At 37.8% G+C, this 11,238-nt stretch overlaps 1 protein-coding gene across 1 annotated transcript in view; it reads right to left on the bottom strand.

The window, feature by feature from the left end:
• The window catches only part of LOC114469485 (rabphilin-3A-like), a 74,791-nt gene extending 66,161 nt beyond the window's left edge, over window positions 1–8,630 (bottom strand). Inside the window, exon 1 of the mRNA XM_028457029.1 lies at window positions 8,409–8,630. The gene's annotated coding sequence lies outside the window, so the exon portion shown is untranslated. The remainder of the gene's footprint in view (window positions 1–8,408) is intronic.
• Window positions 8,631–11,238: the final 2,608 nt, after the last annotated feature.

The following is an 11,238-nucleotide window of genomic DNA, read 5'->3' on the forward strand; positions in this document are numbered from 1 at the left end:
AACCCTGCCCATTTATTGCCATCTTTGGCACTCCTGCTAAGCCAACACAACTAAATTTGGCCCAAAAAGAAATGATAAATTTTACCTCTTTGATTGCCAAACGCCGCCTGCTCCTTCAGTGGAAATCCTCTAACCCTCCTTCTGTATCACAGTGGATTACGGATATCATGTTCTTCCTTAAACTTGAGAAGATTAAATACACGATGAGAGGGTGTACTGATAAGTTTTTTTGTAAATGGCAATCTTTTATTTCATACTTCAAGGAGTTGCAAGTCCTGCCAGACTGAGTGCTGTTTTATCAAGTATAGTGTGTGTGAACTCTATTTGAGCCAGGGTGGGATGGGTGAAGGATGGTGGGTTTAATCTTTGTTTTTTTTTTTGTCTTGTTTTGTTTTTCTTTTCTGGTTTCTGTGTTTCGTGAGCATTTAAAAAAAACAAAAAAAAACTGGAAAACTGTAATGCATGACTGTATGGTTTCAATTGATATATTTTCCAATAAATATATTTTGAAAAAAAAGAAAGTGACTTTTCAGAGGCTAAAACTCTGGACAACAGGCGAGTTTGGGAAAATAAACCTCAAATACTATGTTTTTGGGGTTCTTAGAACAAATGGAGATGGGTGATAAATAGCATGACATGGCATGACTTTAATGCCCAGATGTCTTTCTATTCAGGTAGTCCTCCTCAATTTATCACACACACACTGGGGTGGCAGCACATTGTTTCACTGCAGTATGTTCCTGTTGAGAATGTCTGCATCACTATAGTGTATGTATGAATGAATGATAAGGAGAGTGCCCAACTCAGGCTTCATCAGCTGACTGTAGATCAGTCCATCAGATTAAAATTTAAAATATTTCTTTCCTAAGCGCAGCTGTTAAATCCATGCACCAGCCAGGATCTTCTAACAATGGGTAGGTCATTTTACAAGAGAACTGATTGGTCAGGAGGCGGGACATCTTATCCACTTCCAGGTTATGTGTTCAGCCTCAGTTACCATGGTGATTTAGCCTGGTAAGAAGTTAGCCAGCGTCCTAGTACATGACACATCAAACACATCCCGGAAGTTAGTTGTGATAAGAGGAAATCCAGCTTTGTAGTACAGGCCCTAAATGCTAAACTATCCTGTTCATGATTGTCTATTATATTCAAACTGTACTTCACTTATTAAGAATAAAATGCTATCACATTTATTACAATTATTATGGAAAACCATAAACAGATACATCAAGACTTTTGAATAACTTTTGAGAAGAAAATATATCAGACCTGATTACGTGTAGTGGACACTATGAACAAGAAATATGACTTCATTCTGTTTTGAAGTCGCCACCTCAGTCTGTCAAGTGTTAATTAAGACCTGCTTTAAACATAACATACAGATATGAATGCATTGGAGTCTTCTGTGTGTAATGTGCTGTGCTCTTCTGTTCATACTCAGAAAGCTTACAGGGAGACCAAACAGGGCAATACCACCAGTAATCATAGGGGACAGTGTGGTTCTCACCATTTAAGTCACAGCTGTCCTGGATTGTGTAGAAGAAAAATGTCAAGGTAAAACTTCTTAAAGACAGGTTGGTGAGTTGGAAAGTCAAGTCAAGTTCAGTCAAATCAATGTATTTATAAAGCACATTTAAAAACAACAGCTTTTCAACAAGGGGCTTCACAAAGTACACAATGGAACAAAAGAACACACACCAAGGCTATAACAGGAGGACTCTGAGACTGAAGTGAATGCCAAAGAACAAAAATGATGAACATAATACATTCTTAGAATAATGTTATTTTTAACCAGATAAGTTTCTACAACAACAAAGCAAAACTCCTGAGAGCATCTGCTCTTAGCATTCAAAAAAATATACATATGTGTATGTGGATAAGTGGGAGAGTGGGGCGTCCAGTAACTGAAGGGTTGGGGTTTCGAATCCCGCTCTATCCAAGTCATTGTCGTTGTGTCCTTGGTCAAGGCACTTTACCCACATTGCCTTGTATGAATTGGAATGAATTGTGCATGAATGTTGGTGGTAGTCACAGGGGCCGTAGGCGCAAAATGGCAGCCACGCTTCTGTCAGTATGCCCCAGGGCAGCTGTGGCTACATTGTAGCTTACTACCACAGGCATTTCTGATGTGAGTGACTGGTGTAAATGAATAATGGTTTCTGTAAGCGCTTTGAGTCTCCTTGAAAAAATGTGCCATATAAATCTAAGCCAATAATAATTTTAACAACAAATGTGTCTTCCTCACAGGGAATCCAGTTGTCTTGAGAAATAAAGAAATGAAACAAAGATCCAAATAACTTCTTTCTAACCAATAAAAAATGCAACAAGAGTTTTTCTCAATGGGCAACCATTTCACTTTGCTTTGTGCTCTACTCGTAAATAGATATAGATACTCGACTTCAATTCCAGAACAACAATTCCCCTGGAAATTTTCAAGAAGGACAAATAAAAATGGATTAATAAGAATCAAAGCTCTTCAGCTTCAAGTGGTTTCGTTAAATCCCTATTGATGTTTTGGCACCTCATCTTAAAGTTCTACTGACTCACCACCTAAACAACCTTCACATCTGCTCAACACTGAGCCCTCATGGATCAAAATGTTGATGCTTGGATCAATGTCCAAGGTAACAGAGCAAATGAATCCCACCAGTGATAAAAAAAAATCCAGAGAAACCATTCGCTTTTCCTTCAAGTTATTGTGTGCATTAATTTTTCATCACCTATAAGAATTTTTTTTTTCTCAGTAAAAACCCATAACACTGCATATTACAGCACATTTTTTCAAAGAGCTGCCTTCACCTTCATCAACTATTTAGAAAGCTAAGATGGACTGCGAACTGGTATGATTGGTATGGGACTTACTTTGATGTATGATACAAATCTTTGAAGATTGTATTTTTCACCAGACTTTTCCTTTTTCACACATTCATTTAAAATCACTAATGTATAAAACCATCTGGGTTAATAAAAGCCCACATTACAAGATGCAGAACAGAAAACACAACACTCTATGATCATTGTATATTCTAAAAATACATTGACTGAGCTAGTTTCAAAAAATAGATATAAGTGAATGTTATTATTGGGTCTTCAATATAACACACCATAGCATGAGGTACCACTCACGCCCTGTCACCAAAAGGCACAAATGGCTGCTGTTGCTCACCCTCTATATCAAATAATCCAGTTTAGTACTGTGTCAAACATCACGTCTGAAAAATGCAGCATTTCTCACCACCAAGCTGAGTACGCTAAAGGTTCATACCTTATAGGTTAGGCTTGAAAAGAGGGTGGGGGTTATACTTTCAGTGGGTCTCAGCCTTTATGTGTCTCTGCAGCTAATGAATGTCTAAGTACACCTGAAAGTGGTGATAATTAAAGTTAACATTTCAGTATCTTCAAAGTGCGCTCTGTGTGCAAGAATTTAATTAGAGATTTTGGATAAAAACTGCTGCCTAGCTTGAGTATTTAAGAAGCAATATTACAGTCCATGACAAATAACTGAGAATAGAAGAGAACATTGAGAAGAAAACACTTGCAAGACATTTTGGTTAATCATAACCATTCTGCTTTTTATATCTTACCATACTATTATATTCCGTATAATCATAAAGTCAAATTTGAAAATCTCTTAATTAATTAATTCTTATTATTCTTCTTCTTATTATAATGATTATTTATTTTTAAGTTTTGAGGTGAGATGATGTGTCCTACAGCCAAACAAGTTAAAAAACAAGCCAGTGTTTCTCAAAAGAGGGTAAGTGTACCCCTCGGAGTACGCAATGGCACTACAGGGGCTACTTGAGAGAATGAGTGAAAATTTAGAATTAACAAATAAAAGTTTTTCAAATATGAGGATTTTAAAATGTGTATTTTTGGTTTCAAATGATAATCATAATAATGATAATGAAAATGATCTTGATTAGAACATGGGCTTAAAATACGAGGGTCAAACACCAGGTGGAAGATGACCAGAAATGATAAAAAGTGTAGAAATGTATCTTTTCAGAAGGCACTAAATACTGTTTCATTCCACTTATATACAAAGTTACTCTTTAAAAAGTGTGTAATCACTTATTCATTCCATCACGTCGAGAGTTGTTTTTTAATTTATTTTATTTTATATAGTATTCTGAGAAAAATATTGTATGTGGACAAAGGGAGTACTTTGATTCAAAAATAAGAGAACAGGGGTACTAAGTTTGAGAACCACTAGGCTAAGCTACACCAAGAAATAATAAATAATCGGGTACAGTATATCAACAAAAAAAATTAATAAAGATTATGACCTCTTTGTCTACAACATTTAAAAACAATTTCCCAAATCATATTTATTCTTTCTCAATGAAATAAAACAGTTCTGATTTCATAAGGAGGGTATGTCTTTGCTTCAGAACAAACAATAAAAATGCAATATCTACAAGAGGCCACGGCCAATAACATCAATCAATATCAAACCCTTGAATGGTCCCAAACTGGTGCCCCGGCTTTTTCTCCAGGGCTCCCATTACACTCACAACTGGGGTTTTTCATAAATTGCTGTGACAACTATGGGATGAATTGTCATGTTATAATCCCCTAATCCCCAAATGTCATAAGCATGACACTGATATATGTTGTAGGTTTGCTTTAAACACTTTACTTTAGAAATACTGTAGATTTTCCTAAGCAGGCAACATATGTAAGTGTGTTTTGTCGTACAAATAGATAAAAGGAAATAAATACACATTTCTTTATCAGTGTCTTATCTGTTGCTTGACTAAAAGAGCACAGGATTTGGCTTTTGATGCCCAATGCACACACATTAGTCACTTAGGGTAAGTAAGGAGACATGGTAGGAAGCTCCAAAACACCACCCACTCCTTGTTGCATGACACAACTTTATAAATCCCTCATAGAGAACACTGAGTTACTGACATAACTCATATGAGGCCTGGGTAACAATTATAAAGTACTGCATCACGAAAACCTCTACTGCAGGAAGAACACATCACTCAGCGTTTCTTAATAATTCACAACCCTTGCCCCCTTTCTTTTGCTCCGCACGACTCCCCTCTTTAACATTAGTGCACACATTATGTCTTGACTTATGCAAAATGTAATTGGCAGATTTTTCCATGGAAGAAGATGTCAGACAGCCTGACAGTTTGTGTTTTGGGTAACAGTACGGATGTTAGTTTTCAGGTCGGAGGCATTGACACATTATCCATATTTTTACCCAGACAATGGCATTGACAGCAGCCATCTGTGATGACTCGTCACCCCTTAAAAGGGAGAGTGTTGTTGTGACGCTTTAAAATACAAACATACAGTATATCTACAGCCTTTCAGCAGGCATGGCTCCAAGTTCTGCAATGCTGGAGAACAAACAGGAAAGACAACGCAGTGTCCATTAAGCTACTGTCCTGTTACCCCGCTATGAGTGCTGGCTCTCACTTCAACAAGGTGGGTGGAGTGATGAATTTAACCAGCACACACTGAATTACCAGTGCGTGTCTACTAGGATAATATAAGTAAACCGAAAAATCTCAGCTGACACACATTATCTGAGAAAATCAAGTGTAATTGATAGAATTCTTTTGTCCATGTTCTCTTTGAAAACTACATCAGCCAACAAACAGCTATCGGACGCACAGCACTCAATTAACTGCACTCTTGCAAGAGCCGGCAGAGAGTCTAAAATTTGCTTGGCTGATGGTGATTCATCTCTGTATGCCCTGGAGGCAGGAGGTGGAACAGGCCGCTGATGCATTGGACATTCATGCTCCTTCAAATGCTGCCTATCTTATCCAGGGGAAACAACTAGCAGCAGACAGAGGCATTCAATCAGTGCAGTAAAGATTTCTGTTTCAGACAAACTAAAAGTTGCCTACTGCTGGGGTTCAGTCTAGATTAATGAATGCTTAAAAAAAAACAAGTCAGGATTCCTGTCAGTTGCTTCCGCTTTATCCGTTATTGGTCAGATGCTGGATGTTTAATGCTATGCTGCAGCAGCAAACTAAGTGATACATTGCCCTGGAGGTTTTTATCCACATCACTGTTGGCAAACACTGGAACACGTCTCTTGTTTGGAGAAAACATGAATCATTGTGTAAATGAAACTCAACACTCTTAGTGCTTATATCACATGATTGCAGCAATTTTTTGTTAAACTGTGGAGAAAACTTCTTGCAAAATCCTTAAATTTTCCTCAAATTATTATACAATATTTCCTTTCATAAATAGAAATTGGTCACAAAATCTAGAAAATTTAAAGTGAAGATCCTGTTGGTAATTAAATCTGTCACTTATTGCTTGGATGTTTTCAGTTTCTTACATACATTTGTATTTCATGTATACATATAAGTGCAAACTAGGGCATAATAATGTTGAATTATTTTGTTTTCCCACATAAAATCTGTGGCCCACATGAGATCAAACTGCTCCGTGTTTGGCCCCTGAACTAAAATTCATTTGTCACCCCTACAAGGTGGAGTAAGTGTCAGCAATCGTTATAATCAGCTTATATTGAGTGAGTGTGATGTGGTATTCAAAAGGGGCAAAGAAGTGTTGTTTATTTATTTAACAACTTTGTGACTTTTTATATTTTACCTCTCGCTTTATTTGTTAAAATGACAACTTTAGCTCTTCTGTCTTCCAAAACATGCCACAGGGCTTTGCTTGTGTTAGAGGATTGTAAATCAATTCTCATTTCACTGTCGTGATTGAGATTTTGAACTGAAAACCTTCTCCTTTCTGAAGCTCTAATCTGCAGCCAACAGAAGAAGAAGAAGGAAAAAAAGCAATTAAATCTGCTATAACATGCAAAAACACACAATTGACACAAAAAGCTGCAGATGATTTAGGCTGTGGCTCCACGCATGGTTTGTAAAGAGCACAGAAGAATATCAAGTCATGCACCTTTATCAACTGTGGTCATGGAAACAGAGGGATCATGAGATGAGAATCAAAGTGATTAAATCGGTGTGTATTTATGTCCTTTTAACATGTGTAGTTATGGTACAATGAGTACAACTGAGCAAAAATGTCTATACATATGCAGCTGGAATGAAAAACAGGAAGGTGGAAAGTATGAGGGCTTGTGAGCGAGATGGCTTCATGCTTCAGCTTTAAATAATGCATTGAGTGTGCAAAGCTCTTACTTCCTTCCTCCATCTTTTTTTCCACCTTTTCCCTAAACGCCTATAAATGTACTTTCACTCCACTCTCTTTGGTTCGTTTTGACCTATAGTACATGTATAGATCATTCATCTTTTTGATCTCTGTGGATGTGCAAAATATTTTCTACATATACTGACAGCAATGCATGCCATGGCTGACATGAAGACAGAAAAATAGGGGAAAAAAAAGAGGTATGACCAAAAGCGATGACATGCACTCTTTTGGCTGCTATATTGTGTAAAGGAGGCAGCTGCAGATATCTCTTCTTATACTATATTCATTCTTTATTTCCCCTCCCCCATATTATCCCCGTGCTTCAGGTCTGTAGGAGGAGTTGGAGCTGGTGGAACTGGGCGGTTGCTTCTTTTTCTCTATCCTTTTCCCCCCATATTGACAGCAGGAGCCATGAATCGATTTGTTAGCGTATGTCAGTTCTGAGCACAGACAGCTTCCTCCTGACCTTCCAAGGCTTGCAGGAAAATAATAACATCACAACAAGTAGAGCTGCTGATGGATGCTGTGACACCTGTCCTGTGGCACAGCTGGATCCTCTCTGCCCACATCTGCATATGAAAGCATTTCTCATGTTTTTTTTGTTTTTTTTTTCTTGCAAGTCTGCAAGCTCTCCTAAAAAAATAAATAAATAAATAAAAAAATCCTGCAGCAACGCCCAGGGACTGCAACCACATTATGCCCCACATCACTCACTGCTCTGCTTTCTTCAATCAAACCCTGAAACAAGTAGCCTATGAGCCATAGTGGGGCCCTTTACTAGTTTGGTTTAATTACTCTTAGAGATTTAGGACCTTCAATAATTGACATTTAGCAGCCATGTATAAATAAACTCAAAACAACAAAGACTGTTGTAGTATTCCAGAATAAGAGGTAGATTCTATAAATACATCTTGCATTGATGACAGAAGACGAAAAAAAAAAAAAGGATCTGCTGCAGAGCAAAAATACAACAAAGCCTAAGCATTACTATGATGTACTTTGGTATAACGCATGGGTTATTGAAAGCAAATATATGATCACTGAGCGTATATATTCACTAAAGTCCATGAATTTGACTAGAATGACACAGAAATATGCTTATTTAACAGGGGGCGTTGAAACGCGCGCTCCCGTCATCTCAGTTTTTTTGAATGAAAAGAAAAATGTTGCCTTTACAAAGATTGTTAATGAGAAATGAAAAAATAAATAAATGATAAAGCACATTGATCAATGCAGAGGATCGCAGCTCTTACCTGAGAGCCCAGCCCTAGCCTCCTTTCAGTGAGATCTGTCACACAGTGATGCAGCGCTCCGATGACACCACAGAGTCGCTCATTACGCACAGCCGTGGGGGAGTTGCTGGTTGGTCTTCTACCAGTGGCAGTGTGTGGATATCACCACCACGATGTGTGAACTCATTCTCCTCGATTGCGTGGATGGAAAAGCGTAGGCATGGAAAGCCCTTGGTACCCTGAGAAGGAAACCCCTGAGTGAGGTGATGGAGGCTGGTGCTGATGATGATGATGATGATGCTGATGCTGATGCTGATGCTGATGCTGATGCTGATGCTGATGCTGATGCTGATGCTGAAGTGAGCAGTCATCACCTGATCCATGGGACTCTAACATGCAGCTAAATGTGTCTCACCAACAAGACAGCCAGTGAGCCATGAAACAGTTTATACCATGAAATATTTGTAGCAGATGGCGAGCTATTCAACAGACGCACTTGCAAACACACGATCACAGTTTATTCATCACTTGGTCTCAGGAAGCAATCAATATGTGTGTGTGTGTGATAATAAATATACATTAGAAATGCGATTTGTCTGCAGTGCCCTGTCTAGAATGTTATACAAACAACATCAAACCTATATTATCTAACGTTTTATTTATGTGTTTCAAGTGAGCAATCGACATTTTATTAACATTAAACAAATGCTGAGGCATCGACATCTAAATTCTAGTAACACACACTATTAGTGGTCTGTATATGGAGATGCGGCGCCATCTATAGGCTAAATGTGTCACTGCACATAGAAAAAGATGAAATGCACCTTGACGTTATCTCATTAAGTATGTGCATAATAATAACATGTGTTGAACCCATAATTATTCTAACCCAAAAGGAATTTTACAAATCTTTGTTTCATGGTTCAATTACTCTTTTAACAGGAAAACCTACCATCCTGTGGGAATAAGAATATTTATAAGAATAGCTTTGTTTCTTTCAGTCATTGAAGCAATGTAGTGGGGTATTCATCTCAACTCAACTCAACTTTATTTATATAAAAATTACAACAAAGTCATCTCAGCGCGTTTAACAAAATATATGGTCCACAGTAAGAAAGAAAGAAAGAAAGAAAGAAAGAAAGAAAGAAAGAAAGAAAGAAAGAAAGAAAGAAAGAAAGAAAGAAAGAACCCAATAAGAACAAGCATTTAACGACAGTTGGAAGAAAAAACTCCCTCTTTTAATGGGAAGAAATCTCCAGCAGAACCAGGTTCAGAGGTGACAGCCATCCGCTTCCACTGGTTGGGTTAGTGGACAGAAGGGCAAACAGAAAAGGATAGAAGGATAGTCAATCCAAATGTCCAAGGCTGGTTATTGAGCCGTGAACCATCAATCAGGAACCACCAGCTCCAACATCAAGACACCTGAAACAGAAAAGACAGTGGAGGGCGAGGAGAAGGCACAGACTGCCGGAAAAAACATGATACACTATGATACACTCGTTCCTAGTGGTTAGGTTAATATTAATATTAAACGTCTAGCGGCTATCCACCATGCTCTGAGTATGCAACCATTACAGACAAGATTTTGTCTTGTAATGGGTGCACGTAGTGATCTCAGCGATCACTACAATAGGAACACTTGCCCGCATTTAAATTATTGCAACTATACGATGTACGCTTCAGTAAATGAGTAGGTTATGCTTGTAATGGTCTCTCGCAATAGTGTGAGATGTTGACCATTTACGTGTAATGGTCTGTGATTGTGACCAAACACCCCCGCGACCCTGATAAATGGGAATTAGCGGGTTTGAAAATGGATGGATGGATGGATCGTGACCAAACCACGAGACCATGTTCGTTTTAGGTTATTGCTGTTATACGATATATGCTTTAGCAAATAAGTAGGTTTTGAGTTTATTTTTGAAAGTGGAGAGAGTAGCAGCCTCCCGTAGTAAGACTGGGAGCTGGTTCCAAAGGCGAGGAGCCTGGTAGCTGATGTTAGAGATATTACGGAAGTGGAAGACGGCTGTCCTTGTGATTTGTATAACATGAGAGTTAAAAGTTGAGTCCTGTGTTGAAGTTTATAGATTTAGGTTTAAGGTCCATGTTTTTGATGCTGTGACAATAAATATATGTACTTTAAAGTAATTTTTTTCTCAAAATTGTGAAACTTCTAGAGACAAAGGTTTGTTTCCAGCAGATATCCAAAAAAATACAACAACAAAAACACAAAACATTTTTTTTTCTCTTACCTGCATTAATTCTCAGAATGTTCAGTATTCTAAATGCTGACATGAATGTTGATAAATGTGGGCCTTGGATTAAACCATCACATTTCTGCAGTCCCCACTGTGGTAAAAGTGGCCCATTCCTTTTACACAATGCTAGGATATTGATTCACTCCTAATGACTTAAGCTATTCTTTCTTTCTACAATGTTTCGAGAACGATAACGTGTTTTTATATAAGCATAAACTGCTACACAGTGTATCCTGTAAATATTCAGTGTTTCAATTTTTTTTTTAGAGCATTATTTGAAATCTTATAAAATTAACTCTTCCCCAAAATTCTACACAAAATACCCCATAATGACAATGTGAAGTTCATTTTTTTTTAGATTTTTGCTTATTTGTGAAAAACAGAAAAGTATTCAGGCATTTGCTTAATAATTTATTGATCCACCTTTGGCAGCAATAACAGTCAAGTATTTTTGAATATGATGCCACAAGCTTAGCACCCCCATCTTTAGGCAGTTTGGTCCATTCTTCTTCGTAGTACAAGCTCCATCAGGTTGGATGGGAGACATCTGTGCAGACATTTTCAGATCTCTCCAGAGATGTTCAATGGGTTTG

The sequence above is a fragment of the Gouania willdenowi genome, chromosome 9 (genome assembly GCF_900634775.1).
Source record: "Gouania willdenowi chromosome 9, fGouWil2.1, whole genome shotgun sequence".
In the NCBI taxonomy this organism is placed as follows: Eukaryota; Metazoa; Chordata; class Actinopteri; order Blenniiformes; family Gobiesocidae; genus Gouania; species Gouania willdenowi.